The sequence below is a fragment of the Uranotaenia lowii genome, chromosome 2, assembly GCF_029784155.1.
Source record: "Uranotaenia lowii strain MFRU-FL chromosome 2, ASM2978415v1, whole genome shotgun sequence".
NCBI classification, from domain to species: domain Eukaryota; kingdom Metazoa; phylum Arthropoda; class Insecta; order Diptera; family Culicidae; genus Uranotaenia; species Uranotaenia lowii.
The window spans coordinates 197,614,081-197,631,677 of record NC_073692.1 but is presented as its reverse complement, the minus strand read 5'-3'; the positions used below and the strand labels follow the sequence as shown (position 1 = coordinate 197,631,677).

At 32.2% G+C, this 17,597-nt stretch overlaps 1 protein-coding gene across 1 annotated transcript in view; it reads right to left on the bottom strand.

The window, feature by feature from the left end:
- LOC129742247 (tyrosine-protein phosphatase Lar) overlaps window positions 1-17,597 on the bottom strand; it is a 740,954-nt gene that overhangs the window by 573,283 nt on the left and 150,074 nt on the right. The window contains exon 3 of the mRNA XM_055734122.1: window positions 16,141-16,176. The gene's annotated coding sequence lies outside the window, so the exon portion shown is untranslated. The remainder of the gene's footprint in view (window positions 1-16,140; window positions 16,177-17,597) is intronic.

Here is a 17,597-nt window from a genome sequence, read left to right as displayed (position 1 = left end):
GATATTAACGAAACCTTGGAATTTTAAATTTTAATACAAATTTTACAAAACCATTTTAAGGGTGAAATTTTTAAATTTTGGATTATTTGTAATAAATTCTAAATAAATATCATTTCGAAGCTCATGCACATATGATTAATATTTTTTTACATTTTTTTTTCCTAATGAAGAATATGTTTTTCAGAAAAAGCGCAAAATTTATAAATAAAAATAAAACAAATAAAAACAGAGATTTATTAGAATTTCTTTTGAATATATAATTAATTAAATGAAAACTTGTATGGTTATAATAAAAACGTGTACGTGTACTTCTGCCTTTTCATTCCAAATTAGCAGAAAATAAGTAAATTTCATTCAACCCTCATTTGTTAAACATATTCATTCAATTTTTTGGTCGGATTCTTCAATATAGTTTCCCGTACATAAGGAATATTTTCTATACATTTAAGCTTATTTTGAATTTTGATTCATCATAGCGTGACTAAAGATTCGTGAAATTTTAGAAAATCGTGTATAAGACAGGGCGGAACTTTAATTGTTTGAATGTAAGATATTATGTTGTATCAGGATATAGACCTAAGATTTCAGCAGCATGTTTTCGATACAATTTTTACATAAGACATATGTATATTTCAGCGTAAGAAACATTAAGTAAAAGTTCAATGTAGGTTCTCAGGCCAATTCAAACGAAATACACAATAAGGACAACAACAACAACTTCCTTTTTACATAAAATAAGTTTATGAAATATGTATATCGAACACGAAGTCGTAAACTAAAACTGGTACAGTCGAACCTGGATAAGCGAGAGAAAACACCAAGTCCCAAGCTTATCAAAGCACAAAACCTCTTTAAGTGGGAGTGTAAAACCTCTGTAAGCTAGAATCACTTTCCTGACCAGATCTAGGAAATTAGAGAAAATACCACTTTTGTATTCAAGTTTTGGTAAGAAAATGATATTGGTTTACCAAAAAACGAATATCGGTAATTCCATATTGAAACTTACTCGAGAAAACTTCGAACTGATGCATCAACTGGTGTCAGTGGATTTTTCAGATTCAAATACACATTGAATAGTTGCATTTCTAGATTACTTCAATGCATTTGTAAGTTGGTGTCCCTCAATAGAAGAGAACCTGGTTATGTTAGAAACCTCTTTAAGCGAGTAAAAAAGTTCAGTCTTTTGGACTCTCACTTATCCAGGTTCGACTGTAGTTAGTTTTGTGTTTAGTTTTGTCGATAAAAGTTTAATTATTAAGTTTATAACATTTGAGTTATGGTTGTAGGTGTAGCAGAGCAAAAAAATGAGGTATCTCAAATTGCTCCACAATTAATTACAAAAGCGATTCAAACTTCGTTTGTTTACTAGTGAACGAAAATAAACGTTTATGAGATAAATCTAAATCGAGACTTCGAGACTGTCAAAATTCAGAAATAATTTAAAAATATTCTAAAAATTCTGTGAAAAAAATTCAAATGGACAATTTTTCTGGCGAGGTATTGAAATTCCCGGTTATTTTTACAAATTTGTTTTTTGATAAATGATAAAAAAGATTATGTTCTAAGATGGCGTTATGATGAAAAAACATTAACATAAACATTATTTCATATAGTTTCACGTTCTGGAAAAAAAACTTGCATTAAAAATACTAATGATAAATCGAATATTTTCCTTCAATATGGTTTTTTATAGAACAAAAGTTGTCTGTAATCGCAAAAAAGAACTTCTGTGAATTTCTGCGGAAAAAAGGGTTCTAGAGCAGTGGTCGGCAACCTGCGGCTCGCGAACCGCTTGCGGCTCTTTAGGTGTGAAGCTGCGGCTCTTCAGCTGTATGCGTAAAAATTTTGGATATCCCTAAAATATACTAGAACAAATAGACACAACAAAAGTTTTTCTTCAGTTCTTTTTTTCACCAGAATTCAAAAAGAAAAATAACTAATATAGAACAATTTAACTGAATCCTGTCTTAAGCACTCCACCATCGCCAGTGTGGAACTCAGTTTAGATTTGAAAATCATTTAACATTCTCCACTTAAAAGTGTAATAAAGCATTGAACAATTTTCCTCCAGAGATTCGGATTTATTTTTTTGAGTTGAGTATTTTTCCTTGCATTGAGTTTTTTGAAAATTATTTCGCTTTAACAGCGTTCTGATGAAATATGAACATTGCATGATGATTTTAACTACCTTTGCTGAATTTTGATACGTGTTATGCGCATTTAAAATTTCTTTCAAAAAACTTTTCTTTTTTTTTAAATTTTGAATAAAATTATTCTATGTTATTTTTTAATCTGTTTTACGGATTCTCAAATTATCAAAAATTTTCGTTCGTTGTTCTAGTTTTTAACCTCAACCGTAACTATTTGATGTCTGGTTTCAAAGTTGATTCTGATATCTAATTTTGGGTTAGTTGAATTTTATAACTCAATGTAAAAACTTAATATGGGTAACAAATCAAATAAGAATAAACATCAAAACTTCAAAGTACAACTATGATGTGATTAAAAATTCGTAAAAAGGAAATTTTCATCCATTTTCAATATCCAATATTTGATTCCACATAAAGGTCATATGGATCAAACTGGAAAACTTTTTTGTGTAAAAACTTTAGTTAAGAATTTTAGAAATTAAAAAAAAATGTCAATCAGAATCCAATCTTTTTTTCAGGAATCAAAATAAGAAAAAGAAAACTGAATCGAAATTCATGTAAATTTTCTGTTAAAAGATTTTTTCAAGAAGTCTCATAACAGTATTAGTTCATCACATCTCATGACCTATCGAGAAATTTTACCAATTTTTTTTATTATTTTGTAAAGTTTTTATTCTGTGAAAAGAGAAGTTAGGAATTTAAAATTTAGGATTTTTATTTCAAAAGGAACACAAAATATTTTCTTTCGTGAAATAGTAAATTCGAGTACAAAACTTACAAATATACCCTTATGACTTCTAAAGATGTTCAAAAGAAAAATGAGATTAATTTTTTTTTGTTTCGATTATAGTCGTTTTATCTTTATGGCATTCGCGACTTTATCAACGTTGCAGTTGGCGGATCGTTATTGAAAAACTTATCCGGTACAACTGCGTTCGATGTTTACTCTTGGGCTCGAACTCGCGGACATCGGCTCAGGAGACAACAGACTTGCCAACTGAGCTATATCACAAGCCCCGATTAAAATTATACGAGTAATAAATATTATCAATCTTATTATTTGTGATGTCAAATCAGTACAAAACCATGTTTGTTTTTTTGTTATGCTGTACCTCTTTTAGTTTGCAATATCATAAAAACGCAATAATATTTATTTTAGCTTTTCTTTTTAAGTTTTTAACGAAATATGACGAAAGTCTATTTTATACTTGAGAATTGAATTTCTAAAGAATTTTCCCAAGGTACAAAATGTTAGATTCTATCAGGGCACAAAGGAAAATTGTCAAAAATTCAACGTTGCTAAGCGTCCGTTTGCGAATTAAACATAAAAAAATGTGGATTTTTATGTGAAAAAGGATGATTAAATTGAATTCACATAACGGTAGAATGTGTCTTAGCGATCATCATTTGTTGTAGTAATTACAAAATGAAGTGCGGCTCTTTCAAACTTGAAAATTTCCTTTATTTGCAGTTTTTGGCTCTTCTGTCTCAGAAGGTTGCCGACCACTGTTCAAGAGGATTGAGATTTACATTTTTGCTAGGCTTCGCAACGCTTACTTTAAAACTACCACAGACTGTGGTACTATTTTATTTCCTACTACTGCAAAAATCGTGCGATAATACATAAACTAGAATTCCCAGTACACGTTGAAAGAAAGTGTTGAAATCTGGAAAATTTCAAATCGTAAAAAGTTCGAATAACTTTTGCAAACTCGTCTTAAATTCGGAGTCAATTCGGAGTCAAATTTTGAAAATCCAAAGATGCCAAAATCCGTCGAATTACGTCAACTTTCCAATCCACATTTTATCTTATTTGACCGAAAAAGCTTTGACAATTAATTTATTGAAAAATACGGGGTTTACACCACTTTTTTAAACTTTTAGTTTTCTAACTCTTTAAAAATATGTATCCATATGTGCATCAGAGGTGCCAGGTGTCCTGATTTATCAAGATTTGTCCTGATTTTTAGGAGACCGGTTTGATTTTTCAAAAACTCTCGGATTGTCCTAATTTTTTAAAATTTGCCTTTAAAATTTCCTAAATTATCCTGATGAAAACTTCGAAAAATGTTGAAAAAAAAATTAAATTGGTTATATCCGATGATAATCTTCGGTTCAGATGATATTCAAATGGTGTTTTTCGATATGAACTGCAGGCCAGCCAAGAAGCTGCTCACATCTGTTGCATAAATTAGGGCGTGTACAGCACCTGTATTTCGCCTTTGTCTATGCAACTTAAACAGAGCTGCTTATTATTTCCATAAACTCATAGGTGTCCTGAAAAATCCTGATTTTTTTCTTTGCGTGCTCCTGATTTTTGAAAAAAAATATCTGGGACCCCTGCTGCTGATGCAATTTTCACACATGGGTCGATTCACGATGACGTTATTCCGTTTTGTAGTGAAAGTTCGCAGTTTAAGAGTACATAAAAAAAACCAAGTCCCATTTTGTGAACTAAATTTACCGCATTTTTTGGTTTCTTGACCGAAATCTCTCCGGGAATGTACAGAAAGTTGAAAATTTGGAAAAGGTTCGAAGAGAAAGTTTGTTTATTGAAATGTTTCAACATAATTATGAAACCCTTTTTTCAACACATTTCTTCTGGGCCAACCCACTTTGCAATTAATATTCTGGGGCAGCATTGCTACTTGAATCGAATCTAATGTCTTGTGCTTTGGGAGAAAGACTGAAATTTGCTGTATCGTTTTCTGTGTCGTTTCCTTTACTGTTCGGCAAATAACCAGCAATTGTTGAAAAGATTTGTAATCGTTCAAATTTCAACTTTAGATGATCAGTTTTGTGTAGCGAGTCATGTAACTCAGTTGTTTAGGTGCTAAATTTAAGTCTTCTGAGCTAATTGCTGCAGATTCAAAAGTAAACATCGAAATTAAATACACCAGCTACATTATCCAATACCAGTCTGTCAACTCTGTTGTAAATATAAACTTTGAAATACATGAAAATATTGTTCGGTCCATGGGAACTACCCAAAATCTAAATCTGTTATTTAAGCTATTTTCAAGAACAACCATTGATCAAACAATTTTTATTTATCAGCTTCAAAAACTTCAACGAAATTTGAGCAACTTAATACGCCTGAACATGCAAGAATTTGCCAGAGTGAAACAAAACCTTTAAATAATAGTTTAATGCAAAACAAGTGCTTTTCAGCATTAAAAAAGTTTTATTGAAAATCTTTAAAAAAAGAAAGTAAAATTTTGAACTTTCGCACTGGTCGGTAGATTGATGATAGAATTTTGACGTTTGAAAGATTTTTTTTTCTTTTTTTATTCAGTCTTTCTCCCCCAGGTCTTGTGTAATTTTGACAGGAAACTGTAAACAAGTGCACATACTTGTACGACGATACTATTTAGGGACTAATTTCCATTTTGATTTTATTTTTATCCCAAAATTGAGCTGAGAACTATTGCTAAAAACGTGTAAATGAAAATCGAATGAGGACCCAAATGTGAGCTTTATGTTTCGTCTAGTTTCATATAATTATTGTTTAACCTAGTTTAGTTAACTTTACAAGTAATTCCGAAATCAAAGTTGAAGAGAAATAAACCAATTCCAAGCTAACATAAACATAAAACTGTATTTTTAACCCTAATTCGCTCTTGATTGTCAATATGACACTATTTTTCGGAAGTTTGGTTATTTGTAACTTTACTCGGGTGCATCCAAATTAAAAAATATCTTCGAGGACTTTCTTGATTTTTTTCAATTTTGCATCATATCTATTTTATGGACGCCCCAGGAAAGCCCAGGAAAAAAACTCCCGAGTCAAACCTTGAGTGTCAATTTTACACTCCTCGCTCAAAACTGCTATATCTCTCTTTTTTCTCAACCGATTTTTACAAAGTTTATAGTTTTGGATACCTCGTAATGTACCTCAATAGATTTTGAGTTTTAGAAAATCTAAGAAATTCCAAATTGACAAAAGGTTAAAAAACCAACAACTTTTGAAAATTTTTCAAAAGCTCTGTGTTTCGTGATTTGAAAATCTAAAAATGCAAAAATGTGCCGAATTGCGTCTGCTTCTAACTTCAGCTTTCTTGAACACTAGAAGAGATTTATTTTGAGCATTTCGTAGCTTATCTACAGTCTTTTTCTTGGACTTTTACTAACGGAAAACTGAACTTTTGGTAGCTGAATATTGTCTGAGAAACATAATTGAGTTACATCACGAGGTTTTCAAAACTATAAATTAAAAATCAGTTAAGAAACAAGAGAGATATATTGGTTTTAGTCAGGAGTGCCAAATTGACACTCCAGGGCCTGTAAGGGGTAAACATTTTAGGGACGGATGAGTGTTAAAAAACATGATTTTTGTTTTTCCGTTCAGTTAGCGGAATTACATGCCAAATTTAGGTGAAAAAAAAGTTTCAACCTTCAGGTTGCCTTCAGCATTCATTATTTCTTCAACATTTTCTCCTGAGAATGGTTGTGATTTTATCCAAAAATACGCCTCTCATCTCGCAAGCCATTTTTTCCATCCTCCTCTGCAAAAATTCGCCAAAAGAATCGGTGCACCGAACACGATGAGGCAAGCCGCCGCGGGAATCTTTCCATGTACCGTACCAAAACCAGATTCCAGGGCAATGAAGAAGCTGCAAAGGCTTTCAAGCCGAGATTTTACGATCTATCGGATTAAAAGGATACTTTCGTATAAAATATGCAAATTTCCCATATCGCGCGGCGCGTGGTCCCTTCTCGGGACACTAAAGGAACCGCACACATAGTAGATACCGCAACACATCGACGAAATGGAGGCGCCGCACCGTTTTCCGGTTTCCCGTTTGTGGTCCGGGAGGCTTTCGAAAGGAGAATCTGTTAGTGGGTGTGATAGGATTTTCGATGGTTTTGTCGAATATAAGACCGACTACATGCCAGGGCACCTAAAAGCAAGAAAAACGCAGCATCAATCCTCTTGGAGTGCAATGCGGTGGCAGCGGAAAATGATTTTCTAACCTTTCATGAACAGAGTGGTTCATGATGCATTTTAAACAAAATTAAATGTGCATTTATTTCCACATTTTCACAATAAAATATGATGGAAAATATTCCTGTTAAGGGATTTAGGGGGGATTTCAAACACATTGCGTAATTTCATTGGCCCATAATGGGTTCCGATTTTTGTGGCAGGCTCCAGAACCCATTGGGATATCCGCTGTTCTCTGCCTCTTTCTTTGGAGCCTGGCGGCATAAGCATCATTGGCATCGTTTGCAGTTGGGGCTGCATCCATTCTATCCTGCTTCCGATCCTGCGGCAGTAATGATCCATTATATGAATGGCGCAAATGGTTTATGCCGACGCCTTCTCTTCTGCCGCGACGTCGAGATTACACAAGCCTTTCGGAGGATTAGCGGCAGGCAGCAGCGTTCTGTGTTCACTTTTTTGGCGGGACCCACATCGAATGCCGTCGCATCTTTTGCACATAAATCGATGTTGCTGCTGCCTTTTGGCTCCTCCAGGACGGTTGTCGGTTGTTAGTTGTTTGGTGTGGATGCGTGTGAAGATATTCAGCCCAAAGGGTTTTGTGTTTTGGCCCTCGGTACTTCGCCATATTGACTTGCGGTAAGATTAGCGCCCGACGCTTTTGCCTTTTCCGGGGTGAATTTTGGGGCCTCCCCGAGGCGAACGAGTTTCCTCGAAAACGGCGAGCTGCGAGTTTCGGAAACGTGATCCGATTGCCAAATGTTTAGAAGCTTTTATTTTACATGGGCTTAGTTAATCGGATAATGTACGTGAATTATCGGGACGATAATGGCAGTAATGTTTCATACGAAGCTAAAATAATATTCACAACGCGTAGGGCTTAAAGAGTTTGATTTGAGGGAAAGTGAGTTTTTGTTTGTTTAGATATAACATTAGCATTCGTCCATGAAATTGACACTCCTGACTAAAACATGATCGACTCTTGGAAATTCGTCAAAATTCTGTGTTCTGTATTTTTAAAATCAAAAGATGCGAGAATGAGCCAAATTACGTCAACTTTTCAACCCTCTTTTCAAAATTTTTCAGGTTTTACTTAAACAATTTTGACGGTTCAGAGATTGAAAAGTACGGTTTTCACACCACTTTTCTACATTTTTGTGGTCATGATCTTAAAAGTTTTTAAAAAGCATATCCTTATGTGCCACGTATAGCTTTTAACTTGAGTTTGAGGCACGGAGTGAACAATTTTTGAGCATTCGTAGCTTTTTTCCGAAGCATGTTTTTCTGATTTTTTCTAAGGGTTTAAATAACGGAAAATTAAAGTGTTGTTGCTGAATATCGTCTGAGAAACATATTTGAGTCACATTACTAGGTTTCCAAAAATACAAATTTAGTCGGTCGGTTTAGAAACAAGAGAAATATAGCGATTTAAAAGAGAAGTGTCAAATTGACACTCAAGGTCTTACTGGGGAGTTTATTATCCTGGGCTTTCAGAGTGCGTCCATAATAAAAGTCATGATGCAAAACTAAAGATCCTAAGAATTTATTGAGGGTCCCCGAAGATTTTTTTTTTTTGGATACACCCGAATAAACTTATAAGCCGCCAAACTTCCAAAAGTGTCATATAGACACTCAAAAGCGGATTAGGGTTAAACAAATTAATGGATTTAAGGTGGAGTCTTTTAAAAAATGTTTTAAAAAACACAGTATTCGGCGTATGTTTAAGTTGACTAAAATTCATATAACCAATCGTTTATTCAGTGCATCCATTCGGACTGCTTAACTTCAGTTGAGCTTAATGTAGGCTTACCAGACGTCCTTCTTTGGTAGAACATGTCTTACTTTTTTATACCCTGTATCCTACAATCCCGCTTTTGACCGGAATGTCCTACTTTTTCGACATATGGTTGGACTAAAGACTAGAGTATTATTTAAGCATGACTTATATTGTCGATGGAAATTTTATTCAAATAACAAAATTTAGTTTCCATTTAAAAATTTTCATATTTTCTATGCACATCGAATTCCTTAGGATGCATGATTTTTTTTTGTATTATAAAGTAATTATTAGTTAGCAAATATTAAAAAACAAAAAAAGTTGAAGAACTGCATTAAAACGCATAGTAGAAAAACAAACTTTTGTGCCTAAAACGAACGGTTTTTTTGGAACGACATAAACATATTGTTTTCGCCTCAACAAAACCAATATTATTTAGACAAACACATTACGACGTTTTTACGTTCTTGAATGTTGAAAAAATATAACAACAATAAGAAAAAATTTAAAAAAAATTAAAGCACTCAAAAATGATGAAAAATACCAACATTCCAAAAAACTTAAAAGCAAATACAAACAAAAGATAAGAAATGGTAAAAACATCTAAAAAAATATACAAAATGACAAATTAAAAAAATACGATAAAAATAACAAACATTCTAAACAAAACAAAAAAAAGTTCAAAATGTGTCTCAAACATGATAAAATGACTAAAAACTATTAAAAAATTATGAAAATATGAATTCATAATATTGTTATGGTTAGGTATATGTTTTCGACCGGGAAGATGTTTTTAAATTTTAATTTTTGGCTTTTTACGGTCTTGGATTTCAATCAAACAACTTTATATTCGAAATACCCGACGTTTCGACCATTTTTTGTGGTCTTTCTCAAGGGAACTGGAAGTTTATTTACGTATAATTATTTTTGAGCATTGTTAGTAGACTATTCTAAAATGTGTAAACTCACTTATCTGTCTGCTGTTATTGTCAATATCGTTTTTTTCCAACGGCTAGGTGTCCAGTATTTGCAGCTCTGTGGGGGGTATTGTTGTTTTTTTTACATTTTCAATCATATTAATAAATTTAATCATCTTACAATTTTAATCGGAAAGAAAAGATTATTTTTCATCCGATTTCCTAGGGTCGCACTTTAACGTACTTTTTGAACTATGGATATTATGTTATGTGGATTGTGTGGGTATTGTTTGGAGTTGAGCTTTCTGAGTTGGTAAGTGGTGGTAAGTGATATCAACCGGTATGAAAAAGTATTGGACACCGGAGTCACCAATACCGCTGAAATCAAGAAGAAACTCGGAGATGCTACAGCTATGACGGATCATGTTATCAACACGCAACATCGATTCGACCACAACAGAGCCAAAATCGTAGACAGAGCACAATACACATCAACATTGCGTGTACTGGAGATGTGTCATATCACCAACACAGAAAATACCGTGAACTACAGGACAGACACAGCTAGATTGAGTGCAACATATACAGGCATACTACAATCCGTAAAACCCAAACAACCAACCATCAATAGCAATAGTATAAAAAATACCCCAAACCCACACATTACACCGATTCAAATCCCACTTACCAACTCAGAAAGCTCAACTCCAAACAATACCCACACAATCCACATAACATAATATCCATAGTTCAAAAAGTACGTTAAAGTGCGACCCTAGGAAATCGGATGAAAAATAATCTTTTCTTTCCGATTAAAATTGTAAGATGATTAAATTTATTAATATGATTGAAAATGTAAAAAAAACAACAATACCCCCCACAGAGCTGCAAATACTGGACACCTAGCCGTTGGAAAAAAACGATATTGACAATAACAGCAGACAGATAAGTGAGTTTACACATTTTAGAATAGTCTACTAACAATGCTCAAAAATAATTATACGTAAATAAACTTCCAGTTCCCTTGAGAAAGACCACAAAAAATGGTCGAAACGTCGGGTATTTCGAATATAAAGTTGTTTGATTGAAATCCAAGACCGTAAAAAGCCAAAAATTAAAATTTAATAATATTGTTATTTTTATTGTTGTTTACTATTGCTTATTTTTATTGAAAGGTAAAAATAAAACTGATGATACAACCGTTCGCAACACAAAATTCTCGAGCGTGTTGTTAAAAACGTAAGGTGCCTGTAGTTATTAAATTTGCATTAAAAAATGCACACAATTATTAATAACAAAAAGAAACAACATTTTTTATCTCTTTATATCAAAAACTTTTGGAAGATATAGTAGTTTTTTTTTTGTTTTTTTTTGTTTCGATTATAGTCGTTTTACCATCTTTGTGGCATTCGCGACTTTATCAACGTTGCAGTTGGCGGAAAGTTATTGAAAAACTTATCCGGTACAACTGTGTTCGATGTTTACTCTTGGGCTTGAACTCACGGACATCTGCTCAGGAAGCAACTGACTTGCCAACTGAGCTATATCTCAAGCCCGGAAGATTTTGTAGTATTGAATCAGAATCGTTTTGATTTAAGTATCTATTCGTTTAAAAATTTCTAAAATTCATTTTCGTTAGAAAAAAAAATCAAAATTTCCTGAAAATTCTCCTATTTTTCTTAAAGGTGAAAATAAATCAAAAAATTTCTGTTTCTTATTCTTCAAAAGTCAAAATCACACGAGGGTCTTCGGAAAATGGATCATTGTTTTAAAACATTTAATTTAAGTATTTGATAATGTTCTACCGTTTTGTCAAACAAGTGTAAACATTTGTTAGGTAGTTTTTTTCAATTATGTTTTTCAAGTGTGTCGATGTTTCTAATTTGGCACTAATTGTTCTTAATGAGTTAACATATGAGGAAAAATGTATCCGCGCACCCAATATTACACTATTTCTTCCTGATTTTGCTTATGGGTCTGTTTTTGAACATTTTAATGAAAAAACGCTCAAAACTTACCTTTGTATAACTTTTATAACGTTTTTGGAATATGAATAGAGAAATGATGACTATTTAAATCCAACACAATATTCCTTTACGCTAGTTTTGAGGAAAGTAGTGGATGTTGAGCTTATTAAAATTCAAACTTTACCTTTTCCAATGTTCCAAACCTTTATTATATTTCAAAAGTAGAAAATTCATCATCATAATGAATACAAATAAGTACCGTCAAACGGGGCATCATATAACAGCAGGGTTAGATGCAATATTAGTGTACCACAACACTTATTCAATTTTTATTTTAATGTAAAGAAGTTATCATTGAATAATAACAAAACGATGATGTCGTAGTTTCTCACATCTTGAGATAGTTTTCAAAATTTTGATTCTCATAGAACATTTAAAAAAAAAACGACCAATAGATGTACAAATGTTTACATTTTTTTATGACGTAAAAAACTTTACACAGTATGACGGATTAGCTTAATGGTATCCTACAAACTTTATATTGCTTTTATTATCCTATTCCAACACTGTTGGTGTAAAAATGTTTTTTGGACAATCACCTATGTTTTAAAAATTAATATTTTTAAAATTCTGTTAGCAGTCTGGGCTAAAATGCATCAACATGCAAATCAACGATTCACAGTTTCAATTTTGTTGTAATATGCTGGAATATGATTGTTTTTCACCACGCGTTTGTTAACTTGAAAATTTCATCCATCCAAACATTATTTTTTATGATTTCAGGTAGAATTTTTTTGTATTTTTTTACCACTAAATGTATACAGCACCTTTATGCTTTCTTCAAAAAAAAAGTATAAAATTAAATTTGAACAAAATTGAAAATAACTGCAGATGATGCTTTATGCGTAACGAAACCACAAATATATCAAAAACTCAAACTTTATCATTAAATAATTCATTAAAAACAAAGGTTTTTGCAACTTATTTCTTTTTCTTTATAGGGTGAAATTCGAATGTTTATGTAAACTAAAAAAATAACTGGTGAAACCAATAATTTTTCTGACTACGTCAATTTGAAGTCCCATCAAAAACTTTTGATGAACAAGCGATATGATTATCTGTGGAAATTAATTTTTTAGAAGCCATAGAAGTTGAAAAGTGTTACATGATGCCCCAGGTTTTTAAATTTTATTTTCGATTCTGTTCTCGTTGAGAAGATGTCTGTAACTTGATGGTTTCCTTTTCTGTCGCGTCTGGTGCATTTTTTACGAGATAGCAAAAATATGTTTTCGACATTTTTAGTTTTAAAATACACTAAAATAAAAAAATATATGTGTCATGTTATTTTAAAACAGTTTATTTTAACAGTTCGTTGAAAATCAAGTTAAGGCACAATTTGTTTTAACAACTTTACGTCAATCATATTCATTCCAAATACATTCTATGACTTTGATATAGTTTGGAAAAATTTGACTAAGGTACGCTGGGGTAAATGTTGACGCGAGATAAGTGTGGACGATGGTTATTAGACAATACTGCGAACTATTTTTTCACACTTTTAATACAAAAAGTTCAATTTACTTGTAATCTATCCAATAACAGTAAAAAAGGTACGATTCCGACAATTCGGGAATTTTCTATTTTCAACTACGATGACGAGTTGATGTGCATCCTTTTCAATTTATTATTCAATTTATCGTAAACTAGATGGCTCTTGACAAAAAAAACTTTACATCGAAACAATCCTTACATTCGAAACAACCAGATAGAAAAAGAAACGGCGCACACAGGGGTAAAACATAAAAAAGGCGATCAAAACTGTTTTCTGCCAAAACTGTTCGTTTTAGACCAATAGTGTCTTCGAGTCAAATGACCAACATTACAAGGGCTAAAAAATTAGTTTTTTGAAAAATTGATTAATCCACCTAGTAGTGAGTTAGAAAAACTAACTTTTTTAATATCCATTTTAGAGCTGTATTGTCTGAGAAAAGTTTATAGCTTGTACCAATTCTAGCAACTTTGCTAAAGAAGTCATAGCTGTAACATTAATCGTTTGAAAGTTATGACAATTTTTAGAAAAATAACACCAATTTTCAGTTTTTTTAAAATAACTTTTTTGCGCGTGATTTTTCATATAAAATATGTTCTAGAGAGTTTTGAAGACAGAAAAGTTGTACACTTTTGCTGAATATACTGTATAGAAATTTTGAAGTTTAAACGAGATATCTTAAAAATACTTAACAAAAATAGTCATTTTGAACTGGTTATATCTCCTGAGTTCGGACGAGTTCGGTTACATATTTTACAGTTTTAGAATAAGAAAAGTATCGCCTTTCAAACAGTGTACAATTAAAAGTGGCCAATTGTGACCTTCATAGTGTAAATGTCGATAGAAGTGAGCCGAAAGTGAAGTTTTTATACTATTTATTTGCAAAAAAAAACTAAAATTTTGTCTTCAAACCCTACCTGGAGTAAGTGTGGACGGCTTTATACAGACTTGATGTTTGAACATGTTTTTCAATTTTCTGTCCGTCATCCAAAACAATTTAGCTCTATTTAGCATTCGGATCATGAAAAGTTGGGTAAAGTACTTGTTTGTTCTGGAATAAGAATAATTTTTCGATAAAATCGGATCTCGTGTGTTGTAACATAAATTACACCCAATAATCAATGAAAGATGCCTTACTAATAGTATCATAAACTTTTTTCAAAATTGTGGACGGTTCGAGCAATAAAGTAACGTATTCAACCATGAAAACACAAATTTGTTGAAAATTCCCTGAGAAATCAAAGGGAAAATCTACCGTCCACACTTACCCCATAAAGCGGGGTAAGTGAAGACGCCAGCAGTCCATAAGAATTTACGTGATAACTAAAATTTTCTCGCTTTGTGTCTATCAAGCTCATCTCTTCAGCGTTTGTAAACAACATGTTCTGCATCACATTGAACGTAATTTTATCAAAATTGATCTAATGCCAATTTTTTAATGATTTTCTAAAGATGAACTATATGAAAAACGGTCCACACTTATCCCGGTTTACCTTATATCCATAATTAGGAATACATTGAAAATAGATTTGTGGACATAAGCTTTTTTCAGTTTATATACGAAAAAAAAAATATGGTTCTAACATACTTATTACTAAAATCATGATAAAAAACAATCCGACAAAAAAATTCAGAAAAAATCGGTTGACAAATCCAGCTTTAATCTTCCATTTCTAAAAAAGTGTATGTTTTTTTAAAGAAAAATGCTTATAATTCCATTCAATTTGGACAAGCTTTGAAACAATCCGGATTTTACTAAAAATCCTGTGAGTTAGGAAACTATTTTTATTGTATTTTAAATGAAAGTTCACATGATCCGTTACATAATCAGGGTTTGCTAGTGATTGTTCATTTTGAAATTCCAAAGTTTTTCCCGGAATTCTCCCGGTTTTTTTTCGGTTAAAAATGATGATTTTCCCAGTTTTTGTTATACAGACCCCGTTTGATTTTGGCAACACGCCCGTACATTTTGTGTTGCCAAAATCGAATGTTGTCAAAATCGAACGGTTTTTTTTCTCATCTTGTTTTTTAGTTAATTTTATAAAATAACTATGATTATTATCAAAAACGTTGTTTTCAGTAAATTTTCGACCATTTGTAGTAATTTTTTTAATTTTTTCATCATGTTTCTGATGCATTTAGCACTTTTCTTGTTTTGTTTATAATATTTGTTTTCTTACTGTCATGTTTGCTGTTTTTGTCATTCTTCATCATTTTTAAGTTGTTTTTTGACATATTCAGTCTTTTATTTGAATTTGTTTTTTATCTTTTTGAATTTTTCATCTTTTTGTCGTTTTTGAGTACATTATAAAATTTTTAAAAATCTTTGGTTTTTATTGTTGCATTTTATCACCATTTCAGAGCATCAAAACGTGTTTATGATGTTTGTCTGAATTCAATTGGTCCTGTTATAACGAAAACTAAAAGGTAATGTTGTTTCTAAAAACCGTTCGATTTTGGCACATGTGCCAAAATCGGATGTTGCCAAAATCGAATGTTGCCAAAATCGAATGTTGCCAAAAACGAACGGGGTCTGTACTCGTTTATGGAAGTAAAATCATGGAGATTAAAAAAAAATCAATGTTAAGCTTTAAAATTCTAACAGTAGTTTCACGAAACTTGTTAACCGATATGAAATCATGACAAATATTTCGACGTGTTTTATCATGCAATCTCTAAGAAACGCTCAACCTGAAATTGTGTTCTACGTCTTTTAGTTTAAAAATTTATTTAATAAGATTAGGCGTCAGGAAATTGAGCCCTTCGTTTTTCATTAGAAAAAATCATAACCAACTTTATTTCAGAATAAAGAATTTTATTTTTATTTGTCAAGCTTACCTGTATATTTTTATGGCCAAATCCTTTTATGCGAACCTGAAATGAAATATGAAAAAAAATATTTAGCTATAAAGGAATTAAATTTTGGTACTTTATTAATAATTTTGAAAATCGTAAAAACTTAATCGAAAAATAATTCATTTCTAAAATAACAAAAATGTTCGGATGACTCTGCTATGTGATTAAAAAATCAATCTCGCAGGAATGCAGCGCAACAAAAGTATCTGTTCTTGGACGCAATACAAAAATCGTGCAACTAAGGACATGTCTCATGTGATAGAAACATTCAGCACTAGCACGACACCATATTTACAGCATCATGTTGCGCCTCTAATCCTTTATGGGACACGGTGCAACATACGTCCTCATAAAGAACGGTGTAATTGAGCTGCTATAAGACTTCCAGCAAGCACTGCTATAAGGACGAGACATTCTCGTTATTGTCGAGCATGCGCGTAACTGGTGTATTCCTGGGAACATCGAACTGGAATGTTTTATGGCAGCAACCCTGAAGCCAAGTTTTCCACCATATTTGTACCATAATCGTGCTCATGTCATCATTATGTTACCATGGTGCACCATCGTGCACGATTCCCATCAGAAAGGGTTCTTGGGAATATGAGATTATGGTACCGGTATCTTTTATAGTGGGAATTACCTAAATATGGAATCTCAAGCTCTATTTGTAGCACACTTTGAGAACGAAAAGAGGAATTCTACAGTACTAAAAAGACAGCATTGCGTTATTCGAGAATAATGCTTCGAATACATGAAGTGTTCTGGAATTGGAATAAAAAAAAATTGGAATAAAACTATCCGTTCCATACTAAATTCTCGCTATCATATCTGCTACACCATGAAATCGGTATGAATCCTTGCTTTTTCCTTACACTAACGAAAAAGAATGGTATGGTGAAAAACATAATTAAAACTGGATGAATAAGCAAGCATGCTCGATGAATGGGGGCTTTTCACGAGACTGGACCAAAAAAATATACTCTTACCATCGATGAACAAAACGAATTTTATTCATTTGAACTGGAGCAGTTAGTCTTCTCCAATTCTTAGGTACAAAACGTTATTCGTCCCGTTTCGTTCCGAATGAAGAATGGATTAACACAACTTAGAGTTACTGAGAATTCTTGCAATTTTTTCAAAATATGTGTTGTAGAAGATGTTCTATTAAGCTCATGTATTTTCTCTCATTTGATTGTAAAAAGAAGTGCTCTAGGAAAGCAACATTTACCAAACGCTTAGCCAAAAATATATTTTTGAATATGTATTATACATAGTTAAAGTTATGGACTTTAGGAAGTATTTAGAATTTTATTTTTGGTTTTTCGTTTCATAGCCATGACCAAAAATGGATTGTATCTCAAAAGCTCAAAAATATTTAGGTACAACCATTTACCAGAATTATTTTGCCCAGAATGGAATATTTCCCAGAATTCTTTCCC